The sequence below is a fragment of the Chrysemys picta genome, chromosome 10 (genome assembly GCF_011386835.1).
Source record: "Chrysemys picta bellii isolate R12L10 chromosome 10, ASM1138683v2, whole genome shotgun sequence".
Classification (NCBI taxonomy): Eukaryota; Metazoa; Chordata; order Testudines; family Emydidae; genus Chrysemys; species Chrysemys picta.
In genome coordinates, this window is record NC_088800.1 from 3320087 (window position 1) to 3345342 (window position 25256).

The following is a 25256-nucleotide window of genomic DNA, read 5'->3' on the forward strand; positions in this document are numbered from 1 at the left end:
TACAAAACCAGTCTAGGGATGTAAGAGGATCCAGTTTTATACCATCTGGGACAAGCTGGATGGTAGCTCTAGGAGACTCTCATCAATTTTATTGTGTTGCAATAAGACGATGCCGAGTGCCTCTAAGCACTCAAAGCTTATTCATGGCTGTATAACCTCACTTCCTGCAGTGTATTTCAAGAGGACTAGGCTACCTATTCCTGTCTTGTTCAGGAGGGCCGTTAGCCAATCAAATCCTCCCAACACAGTATTAAATTAGCCATGAACTCAACCCTCATTGCCTGGAAGATTTAATTTACCCATTTTAATTCATTTACCCATTCTACTAAGAGGCCACCAACAGCTTGGCTTTTAGATTCTAGCATGTTGCATTTTGCTGGTTCACAAGGTGAAAGAGCATCAGAGGGCGCAATACAATGAATGGGAAGCAAGCTTCTCTGTTCATTCAGATGGAGCTAGACTATTGCAAACTCCTCCACAGTGCGTACAAAGTGGAGGAAAGGGTCCTTGAATCTTCCCCCAGTCACAGAACCTGTGTTTGTGGGGAGCAAAGCACCCCAGAGGGGGACATGGAGGAGATAGGTTCATAGCCCAGTTGCCGCCCCAAAGCTTGCCAGATGTGCTGATGGAGCAAGGTAGACCGCTTCTAAAGGCAAAGTGGTTCTTACTCAGAGCTGTGGCTAAACAGCTCAATATAAACCATGAGCAGCATCCAGTGTGACCTGAATCCTGCATGTGATCTAAGGAAAAGATGCTTCCAGGTCAATTAGAAAGAAGTTTTTCTTTTAATTCACAAAAAGGCCAAATGTGTACTGTCAGCGTATGCATATTACTGCTTTAATTCTGTAGCAGGGAGCCCCAAGGGAAGGTGATGGGGGAAGGTTCTAGGCAGAAGAGCTACAGAGAAGCTGATGGAGAGATCCAACCGGAGTGTGCACACGTGCAAAATCTAACTTGCACACGTGCATCAGGAGGCACGTAGGTTTGGCTCTGAAGTGTGTCTTGCTCTTGTGAATCTCATCAGGAATAGAGACATATTTGTCTTCCAGGCTTCTGTGGGGGTTGGGGAGGAGAGGTTGAGGAAGGGAAATAAGATCATCACATCACACATGATTCAACAACACACATACACCACTTCTGTAGAGCACAGGCCAGTTGTTGTTTTTTGGGGGGGAGGAGCGGAAGGCTTCCTTGTCTGTATCTGGCCTCTAACTCCGATTTAGAACAGAAGACAGTTGGGTTTGGGGAAAGATCAGAGAAGAAGAAATGCCAAGGCAACCAAGTGAATTTTCTGTAAGTACTGAGTACCAAATGGAGATGTGATATTATGGAGAACCTGCAGCCTTCTCTTCCCAGGTCACATAGGAGAGTTAGATAAATAAATGAAATCCAATCACTTCCCGAAAGAAATGCTAACACTTTCCATGAAGGTTTCTTTTCCTAAAAATGTTCCTTAGGTCAGGTGATTCAGTCCGTTGGTGTCAAATTCACCCCCTCTTTATCCTCCTCTGCTTCAGAAAATAGCTGGGGAGTCCAGAATTCCCACCTCCCCCCGTGTAGCAGCACTCACAACCCTCTCCACACACGCACACTGATCTGAGGCTTTTCAACATTTTAAAAGTTCCCTGAAACTTGCACCCCACGGATCAGAAAAGCACGAGACGCCTCCCCTCCCTCGAAGGTAAGCCATAGATATTCAGAACCATCTCAAAACGATACCGTAGTCCATACCGACTTCGAGTACTTGTGGATAGCATTGATCCAGCATCCAGCCGACCCATTTCTCATTCTGTACCCAGCACATGTTTCAGTCTCATTCTCTAATATGGCTAAGAGAAGTCTGGAATTTGAAAGTCCATCATTAAAACTAATAGGCATACAGTATAGTGCGGCTTTCCTCTTTACTGGCCCACACTACGGAGAGCCAGTCCCAAGCGAAGGACAGCTGAAACCGGTCACAGGCACAGCCAGATTGTGGTCTCACTTGCATCCGTGTAAATCCAGAGTAAGTCAAATTTACACCAATATAACTGAAATGAGAATTTGACCCACTAAGAGGAAACTAGAGCAGAAGTATTTGGAAGTAAAACTCAGCAAGCTGCAATTTCCCACCTTCTCATGAACCAAGGGCTGACAACAGACTGCATCTTTCATACTGATTGCAATGGTGACGCGATCTAATAAAAATAGCCAACTGTGCTTTAACGGTCTTGGAATAAAGAATAATTTCTGGTCCCCCCCTTTATAGAGCAAATTAATTCTCATGCTCTTCTGTTTGCTGTACGCATGACTGCCCGGCATAGATGTACATACTTGTGGAAGAGCCCAGATGCTGGAAAAAAAAACACATGCAAAAGCTTGGTAAGGAACTCACAACCTGAGCAAAGTTATGCATTTATCAGAGGAGGAAATTTGGCCTTGTCATAAAACCCCTTCTCCTGTCAGATGTGCAACTGGATCTTTAGCCATCACAAAGTGTTCAATTTTCAATCTCGACTGAAAGACAGCACCCTTCAGCAGCACAGTGCCCTCTCTGAAATGGAGAGATGGGGGACACCTACTGAATCATCAACACCAATGATGGCAGAACCAAATCAAAGTGTTCCTTGATTGCTCTCACAGCCTTGTACTCTGCTGAGTTATGAGGTGTCAGAGGAACACCGCACAAGACCTTTTTCCATTATCGTATTCTTGCTACTGTAAGAGGGAGGAACATCAAAGACCAGAAAAAAAATATAAGATGACCTAAGGAAATTGAATGTCAGATGCAGTGCAGAAGACACACCAATCCCGGGAAGCAAAATACATTGCAGCCTAGGATCTGTGTTCATCTATGCTGTTTGGAAAACATACCTGATTGTACTGGATAGGAATGTGGGGGTTTTGAATGGCTTGGTGCTCTCATAGTCATTGTGGACCATCCAGAGCTAAAAATAAAATTGTGAAAATAGGATGAAGTGAAAAGAAAATATGCAAGTTCAAGAGACTTAGTGAAAAGAAATATCGGAGTGAATTCAGCAGAGAGTTCACGCTTACAGATAAGCAGTATAATCGGGACGGAAATTGAAAATGGAATTCCTTGGAAAATAACGTGTGTTCTAATTGGTTCCCTCTGTGCCGATTGGACGAAACCTCTCTCCATCTGGATCTAATGTCAGTGTTATCGTAGCACCGGTACTGTCCGAGACAATGACCTTCTCTGAACCAGTTTGTTTTGGCAGGAAAATTAACTACACAAGATGAATTTCCAGTTTAATAAAACTTCTGCATCTGACAAGTTTAGCTGAAGTTTTGGGCCAGGTTCTCCATTCTGGCCAAGTTATACTAAGCACAAGATCAGGAGTGGGGCACTTTAAGACCTCCTATGTCCTTGACCTGGCCAAAGGTCAACCCAACCCCAGAGCAGCTCTGAGGTCCAGAGCTGAACAGATTCATGGGGACATTTAGCAGCCAAGAATACTCCTGCCACGCCCCCTATACTGGGGCACGGGTGGAACCGTGTTCTGCCACACTTATGCCACATGGGCAAAATTAGCCCCTTGGGGCACAATATATACAGAACCAGTTTTGCCTTGATTTCTGCAAATCAAAACACTCTGGGTCTCTTTCTGACCAGCAGCATAAAGGGGCAGTGGAACAGAGGATCTGGTCTTTTCTATTGATCTTAGTTATTTCTAAAGGGCTTGTCACCATGAAGTCTACAATAACCTGGACTGAATTCCTCCTTCGGTCACAAGTAAGTGACACTGCCTCTTTGCCTTTCGTAACCTTACAGTATAGCAGAGAACAGACATTATTTTTCATGCTCTATGTGACTGGACAGTCTTTCCTCACTACAGGATACACTTTGAACCGTTCACTAGCCGGTTTTGGGTTCTGTTTACAATAAGAGCTTGCAGGTACATAATGGAAATATATTATGCACTTGCCATGTGGCATACAGGGTCAGAATTTGTACTCACAATTTACCATAACAATAAAGCATGCTGTTGGGGTCCAGATAAGTGGAGTGGACATAATGTAGCAGCTTTACAATTAAAGGAAACATACACGGAGTATGATAGAAAATGTGCAATTTACAGGGCAATGATGACATGGGCAGCAGCACCGCTTCTGTGTAGCAAAAATTATGACATTTCATGATCTGGGCGAAGTCCTGCGTTCACCAGAGGAGGAAATTCGGCTTTTTCACAATGACAACCTATTTTACAGCAAAGTGGCCATTTTCCAAAATGCTTTGATTGTTGTTTTATAAGATTCCAGATGAGGCCAAAGACTGGATCCATGAGGTTTCCCTGGCACTGGGAAAGGTGGGGGCATGTCCGTAATCATCGCTGATAAGTGCAGGCAACTTCCATTCCCGAAATACATCTTTCAACAACCCTTCTTTACCGTCAAAGTCACGTCAGTAAGTGCGTCTTCTTGACAGTTCTGAAGCCTAGCAACATCAAATGCACTTTGTCTGCCAGATGATATGCATTGAACAGAAGATGTTTTTTGCAGTAAAGACAAACTCATACTTTACTATGAAAGGTATCGTTCTAGTTTGGTTGCCTTTCAAGGTGCCCTTCCTGGGCTTGCTGGACAGTGCCACAGATGCTGGAACTAGGAGTGTTGGGGGTGCTGCCATACCTCCTGGCTTGAAGTGGTTTCCATCATAGATACGGGGTTTACAGTTCGGTTCAATGGCTCTCAGCCCCCCACTATCCAAACTGTTCCAGCGCCCTTTGAGAGTACATGAAGTAGTTAACATTAATAAAAGATTAAATGAACTATGGGATCAGAAAGTCTTTCAAGGAACATAGAATGTTATACTAATCCCAGATTTATGGATTATTACACATATTACTGGATTTAAAAATGGAACTGAAACCAGAGAAGGAAAAAGGATTAGGCAACATCTGAACTATCCAAGCATGACTGTTACCCTGAGAGAAATAAATATTCTCAGCCCTTGAAGTCATCTCCTTTGAAGGAGAAGGAACACAAGTTCTTTCCTATTTAGCCAGTTCTGAATAAGGACAGCCCAATTGTCTGGCATAAGGCTCTGATCCAACTCCCAGAGACGCCAACAGGACTTTCCATTAACTTCAGTGGGTTTTGGATCAGGCCCTTAGTAGCAAATCCAGAACTGAAAGCTGCTCCTTACTTAGGCACAACTTAATAAATGATACGATGAGCAAAGAGCTTACACCCATGCTCTGTGGCTCCGACGAGCAGTACCCAGCACTCTGGGGCTCTGATCCTCACTAGGGCCTCTCAGCACTTCCAAAATACAACTCACTGACACACATTAGTGGAGCTGAATGTTGCAGGGGAAAAAATAAGCTTGTCAAACCGGGGTGTGGCAGTTTTCCTTTCAGCATGTGTGCAATCATAACTCTCAAGGGCAGGCAACTTCCACTCCAGGAACACATCCATCAGAGGTCCCTGACAGCTTGTAGCAAGGATGAAAAAAGCACTGGCACGAGACGGACTCTATGCACACGTTGAGCCCCATGTTAAGGGCCAAATCTTGAGGTATTAAATGTTTATATACAGCAGCAGCACAATACAGCACTGAGTTAGGCAAAATTGCCTATTAAAGTTAATGGCCCCCGGCCCTGCACTCACTTCTTAGCGTATGCAGCTTTTGAACCCACCTCCTCTGGCGATTTTCTCAAGAGCGTTTTTCCATACTAACCGGGCTTTTCACATTTCTGCATGCTTTGTTGGGAATAATTGCCAGCCTGCCTAAATTTCACTTTCCCCTCTCCCTCTGCCCCACCCACCCCCTCAAAAAAGTCAATAATTCCGTGGCAGAAAATTATGAGCAATTACCCAACAAAAAACCAGGCACACATTTTCCATAAAAAACTTTCTACCTCCAATGGCCATGCTTACTAGAGTCCTTCTTAGCTCTCCCTCAGTGACTGTCATAGCTGGGTTAATCAGGACGGGGAAAGTCCCCCAAGATACTACATTAGTCAAAAGTATTAATTATTTTCCCCTATTTTTGACTGTATCTATTTTGTGTGGAAGAAAGCAAGAACCAGGATATTATCTAAAACATTTCCCCATCTATCGTTTCAAATAGATGGAAGAGAACTCGTGTCTTGGGCCCCGTTTTTCACGCTAGTGTAAAAGAGGAGTAACTCTGTGGGGTCAGCAGAATCACACCGACGCAAGACAGGAGCTAGTCAGAGGAGACTAAGGCCTCTGATCGGCTGGACATAGTTCAATGCTTTTCTGGTTCCATTCATCTTTCATTGCCTTGCTGGGAAGCTTTCACTAAAGGACAAACACCGAAGGGTGGTAATTATCGTTTTGCGGTACAAAATACACAGAACTGCAGCAGTGCACCAGTTCCTCTTGCTCTCAGCAAACCAAAGTATTAAGTTACACGCTGAACTCAGATTTGGTGATGGTGCAGAAGAAGGGCTTCCATCTGGTTTTTATAGTACTTCATAAACAAACAAACATGTAAATTCTTGCAGCACACTGACATCTTATGGAAAAAATATTTGTTACAGTTACAGAGCTGAAGGCCCAGCAACGTTACACACCACTGTACAGCTTCAGTGTGAATATTCAGAATCGAATTTGCCAAAAGGAGTTTAGAAGGGCACATTTTCCAAATATTTGCCCAAATTCTACACTATGTAAATCCAGAAAAGCTCTATCTTCAAATGGAGTTGTTTCCAGTTACACCAGCGTAAATCATTTGAGATCAATGAAGTTCTCTGGACCTATACCAACGTAACTGGGGCCGTAATCTGGCCCCCTCTGTATACACCATATAGCAGAAAAGGATATAGGATTTGTCATCTCCTGTACAAGTCTGAAATTTAACCCTAATGCAGCTCTGTTTTCTAGCTCTTACATAATATAAGAACATAAGAACGGCCGTACTGGGTCAGACCAAAGGTCCATCTAGCCCAGTATCCTGTCTACTGACAGTGGCCAATGCCAGGTGCCCCAGAGGGAGTGACCCTCACAGGTAATGATCAAGTGATCTCTCTCCTGCCATCCACTGCCACCCTCTGACAAACAAAGTCTAGGGACACTCTTCCGAGTCTACAGCTCTATGTCACAAACCAAAAATGAAAGAGTTTGCATTTCTGTAACACCTTCCATCCGGGGATCTCACAGAGCTTCAGAGTCACCAGATAAGCCTCTCATGCGGAAATTCAATACTATTCTACCCATTTTACAGCTAAGTGAGAGTTTGTATGATGTTTCCCCAAGTGGGACACTGAGTCGATGGCAGAGATCTGCCAGAGCTCTGCTCTAATCAATCACAAGGCAATGCTCCCTCCATAATGAGAAATTAAGGACAGTTAAACAGTATGTGACCAGGGACGCAAATGCCATTGGAAGCTAATTGGAATTGGGGATGCAACTTCCTTAGTCTGCTTTGAAAGTCCTAGCCGACAAAAAGAGATATTTTAATGACACTAACAATTTTCCTGATTATTTTTCAGATCCTGTGGAGAAAGAACATGATTTTCTTTTCTTCTGTCTCCTGTTTTGTTTAATAGCTTCCATTTATATACAGGAGCCCAAGCCTAGCAGATATTATTGGCTGGATCAAAAAAATATTGAACTGATGCAAACCATCTGTGAAACATTCCCTGAAAAAAATCAAACACTTGGGCCAAGGGCTATAATTCTAATGTGAATTATTTCCTCCTTTTCCGTTCGCACATACACAGGAAATGGAAGGACAGTACAGCACCAGACTCCAGCAATGCTTCTATAGTCTTAGTGCTACCACCCTCCGGGGGCACCCCCTGCCAAGGTAAGCAAATAGAGTCAAGTTCATGTCCACAACAGCCCTCAGATCTCCAGACCAACATCTCCCCAAGGCATTGCAGTTACGTTTGCCGACACACAGAGACGAGCCTTTGCCCAAGGAAGGAAAGTTTTCCTCCCATTCAATACATGAACAGTTGTCACAGCCTCCCAGCCATTTTTGCAAAGCTTCGTTTCTTCTTTTTTTCCCCTACTAGAGTGTAATAGAAAAATAAAAAACTCAGTCCCCCAGCTGCTGCTCAGCAGTGAATCCATTACAAAGATTAGAAGAAAACACTTCTCTCTCTCTCTCCCCATGTAAAAAAAAGGGGGGGGGGGAGGATGGATTTTGGGGAGCTCTTAACACTTGGGAATTAGGGTTGATAAATGCTTGGGGGGTGAATTCCTGACGTCAGTGGGAGTTTTGGTTTCAACAAGGCCAGGATTTTATGTGCGGGGTTTTCAACAAGAAACATGTCTCAGATCTGGGGCCAGTCAGCTGCAAAGACATGCTCTGGGGTTCCCTTCATCACAACAGCCTTTCAGGGATGCCCTGAGGCACAACTTGTGGCTGGGAGTTGGCCCGGTGTAACAATAAGTATGCAGGAGAGCGTGAAAGGGCATATTGTGTGCGATACTCCAGTCACGGGGTGCGTCAGGTGTGCGGTGGGAAGCTAATGCTCTCTGCCTGAGAGCTACCATTAGCCACGAATAGGCCAAATGCCCAGAGTGTACAGTGGCTGTTGGTTTATGGCTTTCCATTTATTCTGAAATTTATTGGTGGGGGGCGAGGAGGGGAGGATTTTGTTTCTTTACTTTATAACTTTGCCTCATTTCCAATGACCATACATCTTGCTATCAGGGAGAGATTAAATTTATCTGGGAGCTTGAACACTTGGCTACAGCACTGCCAGCCATATTGGATTCTCTCCCTTAGGGACCAGGCCTGGGTATTCGAATTTGGATTCCCTTGAAGCACATGGTTTTGGTCCAGGCACAGCTCGTGCAAAGTTAAAATTGGGTTGTGTTCTGCTGCTGTCTGAGGAGGACTGCTCAGCTCTGAGGTGCTGTGCTCCTGGTGCCTTTCACCTGTGGGTTGTCAGTTCAGTTCTGATCTCTAGTGAGCAGAGGGATAATTGAGGACTTGGCTGGTCTGGCGAGCCACTGACCGGGGGTGGCTTTTACGATGTGGACAGCTGCTATGAGAAACAGAACTGAGCCTCCCTCTCATCTTTTCAGACAGCCTATTGCACAGCCATCAGAGGGCAGGGACTTCCAGCCAACACTCATGATTGCTTCCTACTTTTGTCCAACGTGTGGTGGGAGGAGCAACATCTCCTTCTCTGAGAAGCAAACCACTCCATATCCTGGCTCTGCTGGGTTTTAAAGCACTGCACACACTCTTGTCAATCCACCCACCCCCAACTGTGAGGTAGGCCTGTATTAGCCCTGTTTCACACAAGCTGTGCCAAGATCCAGATTAAATGATTTGCCCAGGGCAATAGAGGGAATCAGTGTCACGGCTGGGATTAGAACTCAGGCGATCCCCGTTTCTAGGCCTCTGCTCACATTAACACGGCACATCGCTCTCTAAAGACTGACTCAGCACTTGGGGCCTAATCCAGCAAGCGTAAGAGCACTTCCATTGATGTGAACAGGAGCTGGGGGCCTTCGGCATCTTATTCTGGAAGCTTTATCCTTGTCAATTGGAACAACTTGCTGTACTAGCTGTAGCACCAGCTGAGGTTTCTCGTGACACAGAAGTTCCCACTTAAGAACGTTTCCAACCCCTGTGAAGTTAATCCCTCCGATGTCATTTCCTTTCTTTCACGGCACAATTGCTTTTATTATATTACAAGCCAAAATTATATTAAGATGTAAATATTTTGGTGCAAAGCTGCTTAATTTAAGGCAACAACATTAGAGAGATTTGCAGTTTTACAGAGGATGGAGGAGGCGGTGGGGAAAAGAAGCCATAGTTACACTAAAGATTGTGAATGTTTCCTTAACCCTGAGTTATATAAAGTTATGATGCAACTGTCTCTTTAGACCAGGATTGCAAAGATATAGTGACATTGCAGTTAATATTCTTTCTAAAGATTAAGTCAACAATATGAGGAGTCATGCAAAGATTCTGTTCTCAGATGACCGAGTCTCACAAGATGAACTCATGGACAGAATCTAGTCCAATGGAGAGCATTTTTCTGGGTTGCATTTGCAACCATAGGCAACAGAGATTGCAGCCCGTTTCTGAGAGGTGGGTAATACACATCAGCGAAGAAAGTGTCACAACTTTGGCTATGCCATGACCCTGCTAACCAGTGGGATGGCACAACCTAAGTGTCATACCATGATTAAAAAAAGCATGCGTCCGTGAAACATCTCTCAGTTCACTGAAATGTGGGCGTGCCACATAATATAAGGTTTTCCTGTGTTCTCAGTAAGCCATGTCTTCTCTGCTGCATTTACTCATGTGCAAGAAGAAGGGTGATTATGTTGTTAAGGCATATGATAGGAAGTCAGGAACTCTGGGCTCTCTTACTAGCTCTGCCATGAACTCTCTGCAGGCAAATCACTGAATGCTTTGGTATGTGAAATGGGGTTAATACTGCTTCCCTGCCGCACAGGAACTTAATTCACCAGGGACAACTTGTAATCACTTCTCTCACCCGAGCAGGCCCCAGTGAAGCGAACAGAACTTTCTCACATGAGTCACATGATACTAGTCTGGTTCTTATGGATGGTTTGCCAAACACCTTGAGATGCCACTATGCAAGAGTGATTATGTGAGTGGGTTAAAAAAAATGGACGAGAGATTAAAATACTGTTCTTACCCACACACACGCGCGCCCCAAGGTGAGGTAGGAAAAGAAGGCGCCAAATTCACTGCCACATTTTTTCGTTAGTTCATTCATGCCTAGAGACGTTTGTTTTCTTTGTACATTCCAGAGCATTGAGGACAATGGGTCCAGTTTTATTTTACATACTTAAAAATATTGGGGCAGTCATCGGACAGATGTAAATACTTCGTTATTTAGGCCTCGCTGTAATTTATTCGGTGGTTTATGAACCCACAGCTCTCCAGGGAGCAGGTCAAATCCATGATCTTCTCAAATGCCAGATTCTGCATTTGGGGCTCTCTGCTTTAACTGACCGGAGCAACCAGACCGCACTCTATGGCTACACAGCTGGAGAGGGTGGAGACAGCAGGTTAGCCTCATGTTCATTTAGGCTCCACATCACTCTCCCACCCCCTGAATTGCCTTTTGGGTTGATATAAAGCCGCTTAGTGCAGTTTGGGGCAGTTTGATACTGTTGGGGCTCTTCCAACATAAACGTAAGAGACACAAGGATTGTGCCTTTAAAAATGTTCTTTTAAATTCTGCCTGCATTTGTCATGTAGTTTTGCACTGATTGAGGGGCCTTGGGGCAGGCCAGATCTTGGCCGGGGTAGAACCCTTGAAGTTGCTGGAGTTCTGCCGATTCACGTGAGCTGCAAGCTGCTCCTGCACTGGGCTCTCCTCAGGCCTACTGCCAATTTATTGTCAGTTACGTTTTAATGTTACTGGCACAGGGGCTCGGGAACTGAGCTCCAGGAGCCTTAGGGCATGGACTCCTCCTATAAATTATACAGTGTTATGTGAGGAGCTGCCCCGGCTGAAACAGGACACAATACCAGGAGATCCTGGGTAAGATCTCCCCGAAATAAAGAAAGGGAGATTTGGATCAACTGGGACTGAGGAGACCTGTCAGTAGAAAACTATGAAATCATTACTTTAAGGTCTCCAGCTTCCGGAGTTCTGTTTTATTTTTTAACGGAAGAAAGAAGTCAATGGTTGGGGACATCCTACCTCATCTCGTTTCTCTCTCTGACCCCAGCAACTTTCCATGGACATCTGAGCCAGCCTGGCTTGGCTTGGCTTATATCTATGCTACAATTAAAAACCCAGGGCTAGAATGAACCAGCTGTGGGTTTTTAATTGCCGTGTAGACCTACCCTTGGATTTGTTAGCGACGCCTGGATAGGAATCCTCATACAACTCTGAGGAGGAGGAAACAAAACATATCCAGGTTTCCACAAAGTCACATGAAGATACCGGCCAGACGCAGAGATTCCTCAGTAAGTGACAGTATGTTTATCTGGGCTTCTCAAGGGATCCACATCAGCTTGATTTCTACACATCTGGATGTGTTCAGCAGCACCTAGCTAGGATACCAATGATGACAATAAAAAAAATGCTTGGAGCATCACCTGGAGCTTTATAAACTCTAATTAACTCATCCTTTTATGTGATTCCATGTGGGAAAACACAAGCCTGAAACAGAACTGCATGCGGACCCAACTCCAACATAGCTGTGGGAGAAACATCAACATTCAGATTAAATAAGAGGGAGTCTCACACCTCGGCTACATTGAGGGCACACTGAAAAAGCAGGAAAATGTTTCCTTAGTAATGGGCATTCCTGTACCATTCGTCACTCAGCATCGTGCCCAAGCGCCTCACCAGATGAAAGATATGAAGGCGGAGCTAGGTGTTTATGTGCCACCTGTGTAAATACAACCTACAAGGACCTTGGGAGGAGGCTCCAGGACAAGCAGCAGATCGTGTGTATTTGTTTGTGTGGATTTTCCTTTTGCAAAGAGCTGGATTAACAGCCCTGGAAACTGAATTCCTGTGAGTACCCAGAAGAGAGATCCAACACTGGCAGTAGCAATGCCATGCTCCCCAGCATCCCTCACTCTGATCTGGAGCGGCCATGAGAATAATTCAGGCTGTGCCCAAAGATTTGGTCTCTCAGAGGTGGCCATTAGCTGTGATGACTCTTTGTAACAAATATCTGTTCCAGTAGGTGATGAGCCAAGATCAAATTCATTTCATACAGGCTACTAAAGTAGTCAGAGCTTTAGGTCACTACTGAACTAGACTGGATATGAGCCAGCAACCAAGATGTGAGCAGTCATTTATTTTATGACCAGTCTTCTGAACCACTCAGTCCCCAGTGCGGCAGATTTCGATCCTAAGTGGATTCTAGGGTTGTCTTAGTTTTGCTCAGAGTTTTTCCCCATTATAAAAATAAGTACTACAGTATGCTCCAGGACTGCTCCAAAACACTCTGTCTTACCATGCTTTGGGGGGGGGGGGGGGGGGTCATGTAAAATGCTGTGAGTAAACATGTCCCTGTGATATGTGACTGGGTTGGAAGATTTCCCTTGAGGAGATTAAATGAATCACCTGAAGTGCCAACTCTCAGTCTGTCTTCCTCAAAAGGGTTCAGGGAAGTTACTCCAAATTTGCAACTAAGCGACTGAAAGCAAAATCCAGCCCTCACAGCCCTGGTTAACTACAGACAAATCTGAAACAACACTGAAATCCAAAGCTCCCTCAAACTAGCAGGTTTTGTAATCTGGGACCGGACCTCCTTGCTGGTTCTGGTTGGGACAGACAGACCAGAATCTTGTAAGGAGGAGGTTGTGAAGGCTAGGACTATCACAGAGTTTAAAAGAGAACTGGATAAATTCATGGCGGTTAAGTCCATTAATGGTTATTGGCCAGGATGGGTAAGGAATGGTGTCCCTAGCCTCTGTCTGTCAGAGGATGGAGATGGATGGCAGGAGAGAGATCACTTGATGATTGCCTGTTAGTTTCACTCCCTCTGGGGCACCTGGCACTGGCCACTGTCGGTAGACAGGATACTGGGTTGGATGGACCTTTGGTCTGACCCAGTATGGCCGTTCTTATGGATAGCCATAAGGATAGATATAGACCCAAAATGATGGTAACCTCACTAGCTCACTGCTGATAAGATTTCTGCCGACATCTAATCGCAATCACTTCCATTTTGAGCCAAATTATTGTGAGAACAACTCATAAGATTTTGGAACCGTTGAATCTGAACCCCAGCCTTTGATCAACTTGGGGCTGTTAGCAGTGTAGGGCCTCTGAGACACATTTAAGCAGCTCTGGTTTGTCCCAGAGAGAGCAGTGCCACACATACAGAACAGCTAGACCAGTACAATACAATTCACAATCTTACGTTCTCTCAAGGGTGAAACTGGCTCAGGTGCAGGGGCCTCACACGTGCCTTAGACACCACTTAAATCCTAATTTGAAAATTTAAGTGGTGCCTAGACCTTGTGGTTGGTCCTCTGCCCAGGAGTGTATTTCACCACTAGAGCACAAGTCTTTTTCCATTGTAAAAAGAAACCTTGGCATGCTACTACACTTATCTAGAAGCAGTTTGTTTGAGGAGACGCTCCTTAGATGCCCTTTAAAGCACTTGCCTTCTGAATTGGGAAGGGCGTCTTTAAATAAAAATTAAAGGCAAACAAAGCCGATGTCTCCACTTAAAGGTTTGGAGATGATTAATGTGTTTAAACTATAAACTGTAGCTGTTTTAAGAGGAGATAAATATGAGATCAAGACTTCCAACTACACAAACAGTACAAAAGCGTAAGTAAACAGCCAAGACAAGTTTAGCACTTTCTTGGAGACTAACTTCTGCATACAACGCATGTGCTTCATGCCACAGCTCCTTCTGGAATATTTAAAGAGGAAGCAGCAGGCTGTCTCCAGACAGCAATGCGTGATTGGCTTTCCTTTAGCAAAGACGGTACTGTACAAGGTCAGTACAAACTAGGCAGGTTGGTTTGAGAGAGCGTGGCACGTATTTGTACATAGTTTCCAATATAAAGCAAACAGAGAACAGCAACACCCAGTCACATTAAAAAGGTCGATAAACCATCGTCACAAAGCATCCCTATTTGGTTTCAACGATAGTCAATGTATAACTTAGCTGCGTAAATATAGCAGCGTATCTAAAGACAGATTCCTTTCAGAATTCCACCGTCTATGGAAATGTTGCAATGCTGAGATTCCTCAAACTGCCATTTGCAGAGTAATTGCTGTTACTGCCAACTTCCCCTTACAAATACAAACAGGCATAGACTGTACAACCAGGTCTCCTTTTCAAACGTCCTTCTCATCCTGGGCAGAAACCGGAGGAGCTAACAAGATGGAGGGAAGCTGGCCTTGTTGGCACTCTGTGTGAATGTGTCGAGGATGTTTGCCAGAAGCTGCACATTTTGCCAAGACCAACCATAGCAACAGAGAGCTGGAGAGGAGGACACAATAGATGCAGCTCTTTGCTGTTATTTTATTTATTTTACTGAATGGAATGTTTGTGTTACAAGGCGTTTGTTTGGTTTTTTTAAGGCTACAAACCTGCAATTATAGAAGACATTTCCTTGACATTGTCTCATGCCTGGGACTTCTGGTGTGAGAGACAAGAATGAAACCATTCCTGAGCAGGAGATAGATAGGATCCTAGGAATTACAGATGCAAAGTCCAGACCCTCTGCATAAGACATCACCTGCTGTTTTGACTCTAGTATAAGTCAGATAGCAATGGGTACCATTGTGATAGCATCGTGCCTTTTGCACGTAACTGGTAAGACCAACCTGCTTTTTTACTGTAGACCTGGGAATTTTGTCTATGACACTGGCAAAATATTCTGCCAGGGGAGGAAGGTGGAGAAGCAGCAGCAAGCGGGATTCTAACACAAATGAGTAAAGAACCCCAAGTCTTGAACGTTCTCTTGGAACACTTCAGGAAAGGGGTAATCCCCAATTAAAGCGTTTCACTTGACCAGGCTGGCACTGAGTTTGTGCACTGCTTTTCAACAATCTCAGACATATCGGACACAAATAGTCTTGTTTTAGTCTTGCAACCCGTTTTGTTGTGGAAGCATGGCCCATACGGTGAAAACCCACGCATTTACTGTGTCCAAGTCCCCCCTGCCTCCTGCTCAGTATCCCAACACAGTGAGGTAATTTTGTATCTGGAAGTACATCTGTTTTATTGGCTCACTCTCCTATAAAAAAAAATACCAACAGTATTCAATGACCTTCCGCAACACTAGATCTGCAATTGATTTTCTGCATCATCTGCAGTTAAAGACCCCTTTGCCTTATACCGGGGGGTTCTCAACCTTTTTCTCTCTGAGCCCCCTCATACTATAAAAACTCCATGGCCCACCTCTGCCACAACAACTGGTTTTTGGCATATAAAAGCCAGGGTGGCCTTACGGGATAGCAAGCCAGGCAACTGCCTGGGCCCCATGCCACAGAGAGCCCCATGAAGCTAAGTTGCTCAGGCTTCAGCTTCAGCCCTGGGTAGCAGGGCTCAGGGCCCCAGACTTCAGCCCCATACCGGGGGCTTCAGCTTTCTGCCCTGGGCCCCAGCAAATCTAATGCTGGCCCTGTTTGGCAGCCCCCCTGAAACCTGCTCACAGCCCCGCAGGGGCCCCGGACCCCTGGTTGAGAACCACGGCCCTATACCATCCAAGAGTAGTTCTGAAGCTGTTCCCATCGGTGAAATCTCCACCCAAACATATGAGCCAAATTTTCCCATTTGCTGCTGCACAGCCAATCATGTCCAAAGACCAAATTGCTGGATTCATGACAGCCCATCTACCTGTCTTGCCACAGCAAAGATTTGCATGGGGGGGGGGGGGGGGGGGGGAACAAAAAACAAAAAAACCAGAAGAGCCCTCTGGTTCAATCAGAAGAGCCCTCATAGAATATCCACAAGCACAAACTGTAAAGAACATTATGGAACATTCAATCTAAGCATAAAGGAACTTTTTGGAAAGCGCCATTGTAAGGAGCAGGGTGGAAGAACCATACATTTGTCTTTGAAGAATTAATTCTAATGTTGCTCCCCCCATGCAATAGATAAATGGTAGCTTCCCCAAAATAGCCTCGTGGGAATGATTCAGAGAAATAAAGGAGCGTATGTGCACCCATGTGCAATATAATGAGATATTTAAGCAGATGCCTCTTGCTGTGTGATAAAAATAATTGTGCGGGGTGATGGTGGGGGTTTTGGGAATGGTGGGTTTTGTTTTGGGGCTTGGATTGTGTGTTTGTAACACATTGTGCAGCACATGAAGCAAAATGATGCATTGGACTTTCTGCTGAAAGATTCATGTTGAGTTCAGTGGGCCATTTAGTAAGTAACTGTCGCTTCAAACAACATTCAGACAACAGGAAACAAGCCAGCAAAATGCTGTTCATAATCCTGTGCATGTTCAAACACTTTGACAGCTAGATAAACAGACGATTTAATTAAACCAACAAGTCATCATTTATTTTCACATCACAATAGGTTAAATGACTTTTTATTCCCATTTTCCATAACAACAGAGCAGACTTTTTGGTCATAAAAGCTAAACTCTAATTAACAGCTGGTGTGGCTGTACTTGGCAGCATTGTGAGTAATTCAGTACAAAGCAAACACATTTACTATAAATGGCTTTTGATTGTAGAGACCAAAGTAATAGATGTTACACAAATCTGTGCCAACCAACGTCTGTTTATTATTTCTAAGGAGCTCCAACGTGGCCAAGGTGAAAGTAGTGATGGTTGTCATCAGAAAGATGGTAAATGGTAAAACATTTAAATTAGAACTGATTTGTATCAGAAATAAGTAGTGGAATCCATGCGGTGCCCTTCGATTCGCTACTAAATGCCTAACAAGAATGCCAGACAAAGCTTCCCTCGGGTGGGACACGTTTCTTATTTTGATGTTAGGAATGCTACTCTCTGAATTTCCAGCTAAGAACTTTAAACAAATGGCTCATTGATTTCTCTGAATTGCCCACACACTTCCCTCTCAAACCTGGATGACAAACATTTCACATAGACCCTTTTCATGTGACGTTTGCAGAGTTCTTCACGGATTAATTGAGCTACAAAACGTCACCGTGCAATGGATATTATCAACCCCATTTGACAGAGACAATAGTGGGACACAGGTACATGACTCAAACTAGGGCAGAGGCAGAGCCAGGAATAGAACCCAGGAGCCATGACATACAATCCCCTTCTCTAACCACTAGACTTCACCCATTTATAGCCTAATAAGATATATACTGGCTATTGGGTTTGTTTTTCTCAGCACAGAAGTAAGTGTCACCCTTGTTGCTGGATATCAACAAATGTCACTTTGGCTTGGGATATAAAAATGCCCATCTCATCTTTTTCTTCCATAACTTTTTTTATTTGAAATCAGCACTTCTTTTATAAGTGCCTTGCTGTTGTTTCTGCCAGAGAGGAAGGAGGTTGAGTACTGTCAGCCCTGGAGAATAAACGGTGTGTCAGCAGCAGTTGTTTACCTTTCTCCACCCTGCAGCAGTGGTTTAACCTGCCAGCAACATGATTTGCGTTGCTCCCCACACCTTGAAACTGCTCCAATCCCAAGGTTTATCTGGGCATGCTGTCAGTCATGTCTAACTTTTTAATATATTTTATTATTTATGCAGAAATATTGACAACAGCTTGAAGCCCACAGCCGTAAAAATTATTTAAAATCAATCTCTCATGCTTCAGTTACTGATTTTCCATTTAAATGGTCTCCCGGGTGATTTAAATATCTGGGTTAGCATCCAGGGCCTTGATATCGATCTTGTTTTTCAATGGAATGGTCCCTTCCTGCCATGCAGAAAAAGCTCTGGCCTCCTGGTGTCTGACAAAGGCAGAACTGAATTGCTAAAGATGAATTGTGCTTCCCGTCATCTTTTACTTTCTTTTTTTCTCACCCAGATGGCAGTTTTTCTATAAAATTCTAACAGAGTTTATCCAATTAGATCGGAGGGGAACTATTTATTCTGAGATATTATAAAAGGGCTTTGACCTTCAAATTAAACTGGGGATGCTCACAAGGGTTTGAGCATATGATTTTCAGCACTGTAGTATAGACCTCTACCACTTGAGCTAAAGGAGTAATTGCATTATTAGCATGTAGCAATAGTAGGCTGTTATCTAATAGTGAACCAGCACAAAAGGGGTACAACATTCCCAGTGTGTGTTACACTAGAGGCTTGTCTACAATGGTTGTTATCCCTGATGAATTCCATTTGTGGTTGTTCTTATTCTGGAATAAAAATACCTTATTCTGAATGAGTTTAATCCACTTAATCTAATTCAGAATAAGGCACTCTTTTTCCAAAATACATGTCCTCACATGGAGTTAATCAGTAACAGTTAATCCACTTTAAATTCACACCCCACCGTATTCCAGATTAATGTTCATGTGCAGACTATTCCTAGCAAGAGTGCAGGTGACCTTAGATTTCCTCATTTTAGTTGTGTTATTTGGCAAGTCTACAGCATATATAGAACTCTGTTCATTAAACAAGAATTTAGGCACAAGTAATCCCCGCCTTTGAAGGCAAGGCAGAATACAAGATACCTTCCTCCACATTTGGAGAGACAGTCTAAACCAGGCAAGGAATATTACTAGCTGTTGAATGAGATCATGGACCACAACTACCCCGCCACTCCCCCCAGACCCAATTACTTTTTTTTCCCTGGCTTCCCATTTAGCTGATCCAAAAAACTGGGAAATTTTATTGCAAAAGTTATGGAAAAAAATATCCATGTCCTTGTTGAAAAATTTCGATTTTTTTTCCCCCACCAGCTCCAGTTCCCTAAAGGAAACCAGGAAGGATCCTACATCAGTTGGTTAAACACAGTAGCTATGATACAAAATTACAACCAAAGAGAAGCAAAAAGATTCTGCTCTTTCTTGCACCAGTGTGCATGTGAAGTAACTCCACTGGCAATCAATGGCATTACTTCAGATTTTCATCCCAGCAGAAATCTAGTGAGAGCAGATTTATAGAGTGCTGGATTTATACCGGTATAACTGGAACAAGAATTTGACTCGGTCCATAGAACAATGGATTGCAAGACCACAAGGAGGTGAAATAAGTCAACAGAAGAGAACAGGGAAAGTCAGCAAGGACTTTTCCTTGAGAGTTAGCAGTGTTCATGCCTACATGCTAATGTGTGCCTGGGTACACGTACAATCAGGGCCAGCTCCAGCTTTTCTGCCGCCCCAAGCGGCAAAAAAAAAAAAAAAAAAAAAGCGTGATGGCACTTTGGCGGCGGGTCCTCCCTCTCTTCCTCTTCAGCGGCAGCTCAAAGAGGAAGAGAGGGAATGAGGGACCCGCCGCCAAATTCTCGCCAAAGACCCAGACGTGCCACCCCGATACCGGACAGAGTGCCGCCCCTTTGAATTGGCCGCCCCAAGCACCTGCTTCCTATGCCGGTGCCTGGAGCCGGCCCTGCATACAATACAGAATAAATGTAACAATCAGAATATAAACTGAAGACTTTCCAGCTTGGAGTTCATCTGTGATTTCTAGACATGGAGCATGGCCTTACCAAAGGCATTCTCCCCTCTCAAACTGTCCATGCAGTTACCTACACCTATTGGCATTACTGCTCTAATCATTTCCCTGACCACCTGAGCAGTCCCAAACTGGAGTTAACCCTTTTTCCTTCATATGGGACCCAGCATTGCCCCTGCAGTGACTCTCCATAATTTGTGATCAAAAAGTTGCCTTGACATTCAATCAGTACCTCTGGGGATCACATGGCAGTAGGAGTTTGCACGTGTAGGCAAAAAGCTTTCAGTGTGACAGCATGTAACCTTCAGAGAGGAAAGCACAAAAAATAGAACAATGCAAGTGTCAGAATCCCAGTGTCACTTACCAGCTGTCTAACTGGAAGGAGCCATTTTTATCTGCACAAGCAGAGTAATGTTACCGCTGCCAGCATTTGCTTCCTAGTCTAGAAAAAAAGAGAAGAATATAAAAGTTTAAAAGATTACTTTTTTTTGGAATCCTGTGGAGGAGCAGAAAATAAGATAATCACTCAGACATACACACAAGTGTATGAACAAGAATTATTGACATTTGAAGTCTTGTTCATGTCAGCTAGGACATGGGTCCTATTTTAGAACAAATATTCTTTATTTGGGACATCAGTTTATAAATCCTGACATATGACTCTACAGAACCGCAAGGATTTTGCAGCCGGGCAGTGCCAACTACACAGCCTGTAGTGGGGAGAAAATGAGTTCAGCTCCCAAGTAACCCATTAATGACAGTAACAGCCATGTGGAATATTATAAATACACAAAGAAGTCTGCATTATGGTGGAATTTATGTATTTTTACACTTTGGATCCTTTAAAGTGCACCTACCCCTGCTACACCCCTGGTCATTTTCACTCTCTGGACAAAGGGGAGTATTTTAATTTCCAATATAGAAGTATCTGGTTGAAACTAAGTGGTGTAATACTAACAACAGTCTGTACTTCTTTCAGGCTTCTCACCTGAAGAGCTCCAAGCACTTTCTGGATATTCACACAATACACCTGTGAAGTAAAATAATTTAATCTTCATTACTAATACCACCTCAGGTAGGTTGTGTTTCAGTGAATCCCACAAAGGCAATGGTTTACCCAAGCTTTTAGAGAGGCTGATGGTGGGAGAGGAAAGTATTGTCTGGGTTTGATTGTATTTTTTTTAGGGCTGTCAATTAATCGCATGAGTTAACTGCAATTAACTCAAAAATTAATCATGATTAATCGCACTGTTAAACAATAGAATACCAGTTGAAATGTATTAAATATTTTGGATGTTTTTCTACATTTTCAAATATATTGATTTCAATTACAACACAGAATACAAAGCGTACACTGCTCACTTTAAATTATTTTTAGTACAAATATTTGCACTGTAAAATGATAAAGAAATAGTATTTTTCAGTTCACCTCATACAAGTACTGTAATGCAATCTAAGTGCAACTTACAAATGTAGATATTTTTGTTACATTACTGCATTCAAAAAACAAAATGTTAAACTTTAGAGCCTACAGATCCACTCAGTCCTACTTCTTGTTCAGCGAATCGCTAAGACAGACACTTTGTAAATAAGAAGCAGGCAGCATTATGTCTTGTAAATGTAAACAATGTCACCTGAAAGCGAGAACAGGTGTTCACATGGCACTTTTGTAGCCAGCACTGCAAGATAATTATCTGCCAAATATGCTAAACATTCGTATGCCCCTTCATGCTTTGGCCACCATTCTAGAGGACATGCGTCCATGCTGATGACACTCATTAAAAAAAAATGTGTTAATTAAATTTGTGAATGAACTCCTGGGGGGAGAATTGTATGTCTTCTGCTGTTTTACCCACATTCTGCCATATATTTCACGTTATAGCAGTCTCGGATGATGACCCAGCACATGTTGTTCGTTTTAAGAACACTTTCACTGCAGATTTGACAAAGGGCAAAGAAGGTACCAATGTGAGATTTCTAAAGATAGCTACAGCATTCGACCCAAGATTTAAGAATCTTAAGTGCCTTCCAAAATCTGAGGAGGATAAGGTGTGGAGGATGCTTTCAGAAGTCTTAAAAGAGCAACACTCCAGTGTGGAAACTATACAACTGAACCACAAAAAAAGAAAATCAACCTTCTGCTGGTGGCATCTGACTCAGATGATGAAAATGAATGTGTTGGTCCGCACTCTTTTGGATCGTTATTGAACAGAACCCATCATCGGCATGGACACATGTCCTGTGGAAGGGTGGTTGAAGCATGAAGGGAAATATGAATCTTTAGCGCATCTGGCACGTAAATACCTTGCAGTGCCAGCTACAACAGTGCCATGCAAACACCTGTTGTCACGTTCAGGTGACATTGTAAACAAGAAGCGGGATGCATTATCTTCTCCAAATGTAACCAAACTTGTTTGTCTGAGCGATTGGCTGAACAAGAAGTAGGACTGAGTGGACTTGCAGGCGCTAAAGTTTTACATTAAAAAATAAAACAATGCAGTTATTTTTTGTACATAATTCTACATTTCTAAGTTCTACTTTCATAATAAAGAGATTGCACTACATTACTTGTATTAGGTGAATTGAAAAATACTATTTTTTTTGTTTTTTACTGTGCAAATATTTGTAATAAAAATAATATAAAGTGAGCACTGTACACTATGTATTGTGTTATAATTGAAACCAATATATTTGAAAGTGTAGAAAACATCCAAAAATATTTAAATAAATGGTATTCTATTATTCTTTAATCATGCAATTAATCACATTTAATTTTTTTAATCGCTTGACAGCCCTAATTTATTTACAAAAGGTACTGAATTGCTCACGCAATTGTAATAATCACACATGCAAATTAAGCCTACTATTGTACAGAATTTTTTGCATTCACCAAATGCGTTTTCTCCAAAATTCATGCCATAAAACCATTGTCTTGAATTAAGCAATAAGACATAGAAGGGTTACAAAGCACCTTAAATTATAAGCTTACTAGTAATGTTATTTAATCATAAGGTTTTAGTTTCCAAACCTAACATGAAAATGATTGAGCACAGCACAAGCGGCTTGGTATGTCCCAAGTTATGGAAATATCTCCAAGAGAACAGATTCTAGGGAACTTATTTGAGTAGAATAGCATTGTAGGAAAAGCAGCTGCGTTTGGGGAGCTGGAGAAGCCAGATCCTACTAATGGCCCATTTAGTCTGCATTTTGCCAGGTACAAATGGACCAAGAATGTGATGGACTTTATTAGACTGGTCACTGCGGGGGGTGGTGTGGAAGGATACAGTAAGGGAGCCCTGCCTCTTGAAAGGGCTTGTTACAACTGGTTCCTTGGACAGAACACCGCAGACCCCTCCTGTCCCTGCTCTCTTCACGCAACCACCAGCCAGACGGCATTGTTATTTGGTAGATTCAAGCACCTGTACGTATGTATCTTACTCTTCGGGGCCCAGCACTTGCCAGTATGACTGGGACAGGAAGAGCTCTCTTTAAGCTTGCATTAAGGCAGTTTATAATCTGCCTTCAGAGCCTACTCCTGGGGCAGCTGGCAGGGGAAGGGGCCAGGCACTTGGGAGACAAACAAACATAAGAACGGCCATACTGGGCCAGACCAAAGGCCTCCTTCAACTATTTCCCACAGCCTGGGCTTCACTGAAGTGGCAAAAACGACCAGCCTGAGCCAGCTGCCAGCAAAACCTCCTCCCCTGCCCGGTTGATGGTTGCCCCTCTCCTCCGGCCCTAGTACTCTGTACTGTTCTCCCTCTTCTTCCCCCCACTCCTCATATGGCTTCACAGAAACTACAGGAGCCAGGTCAGCAGCTCCCAGGATTCCTGTTGTTTCCTCCTGCTGACAGCCTCTCCCCTTTGTGGGTCCAGCAGCGGGCCCCCATTGGGGGAGGGGCACTCCCCTACCCAAAGGCTGGGATCCTGCCTCAGTTTCACTGTAAACAGATGGCTTCCTTTCCCTACTATACTCCAGACACTACTACCCACCCCCCCCCCCAAGTCAAATGAAGTCAGCCCCTCCTGTAGTCCAGTTTGTTAACAAGGGGGGGTGGGGAGCTGCCAAACCACCACAAACTCCAGCCTAAGCTTTCTCCTCAGGCCTGGCTGCACTTGGACTCCTTCCTCACAACCTACCTCCCCCCAGCCCTACCTCTCTCTCTGCCCCAGGGACACCCCCTCCCCTCCTTATCTCTGGGGGAAGGTAACAAGTGAGGAAACCCCACCCAGCCTGTGCTAGCAGGATCATCCGCTACCGTATGCAGCTTTTGGGGCAAAAGCACCAGCCTATTCCCCCCCCCCCGCGTGCACACACCCTGCCTCCCTCAGGATGTGGGGCTGGGAACAGACACAGCTGAATTTAGCTCAGCTCTGCCTTGGCTCTTCAGTTTTAGGCTCTTTTATTTCCTGCCAGGGCAATAAACCCAAAACACAGTGACTCCAAGAACTGAAAAGAGCATTTACCCCCTTCCATCGCACTAGGACAGGTAGCTGCCTCCTCCACCCAGCCTTCGCTCGCTAGACTGAAGGAGGGAGGCAAGGGAGCCAGTTTTAAAGGGCCTGACTCCTCCCCCTCCAGCCTGCTCCACCAATCACAGCTCGGTTCCTACAGTTTGCTATTTTTTCCCCTGAAGTGCCTTTTGTCTGCCCCTCAGAGCCACGCCCCCTACCTGCCTTCTTCCCAAATTGGAGGGGGGCAGGGCACCTAGCAGCCATGCGTGTGCCTCCTTCCACTGCTATGGCCCGTCTCCTCCAGCCCAGCCCCAGTGCGGCCTCTCTGCCAAGAGGAGGGTGGTATAGGAGCCAGGGCCGGCGCAACCCATTAGGCGACCTAGGCGGTCACCTAGGGCACTACAATTTGGGGGGCGGCGACCGCGGTGGTATTTTGCCGGCGGGACCTTCCGCCGCCTAGTGCGGCAGAAAAGCTGGCGGCGCTCCTGATAGGAGCCAGTATAGTGCTTTAGGACAGTCCCCTCATGCCAAGGTTTCCTCCACCAGTTGTATCTGCCACATCAAAGCCTGCTTTGCTCTAGAGTCCCTGCCCGAGGAAGCCTTAGTAGGCCAAACTCCAGGCCCAGGAAGCCCACCCAGAGTGTAGGCAAGAGCAGAATTAAACCCCGAGAGAAAAGGCTGCCCCACTTGGCCAACCCTTCTACTTCCCCCATTACACAGACCCAGCAAAGCTAAAGCCAGCTCTCCCCAGGGCCATAGCGTTGTGGGCCTGACAGCAGGAGAAGGAAACCCCAAGGCCTGGCTTTCACTCGCCTTGTTCTAGTTCATTCTA

The 25256-nt window shown here is 44.3% G+C and overlaps 1 long non-coding RNA gene across 1 annotated transcript in view; it reads right to left on the reverse strand.

Annotated features, from left to right (window-relative positions):
• The window catches only part of LOC135973833 (uncharacterized), a 48932-nt gene extending 24444 nt beyond the window's left edge, over positions 1-24488 (reverse strand). The window contains exons 1-2 of the long non-coding RNA XR_010590872.1: positions 24437-24488; positions 20334-20411 (exon numbers count right to left, since the gene is read on the reverse strand). This is a non-coding gene — a long non-coding RNA (uncharacterized LOC135973833). The remainder of the gene's footprint in view (positions 1-20333; positions 20412-24436) is intronic.
• Positions 24489-25256: the final 768 nt, after the last annotated feature.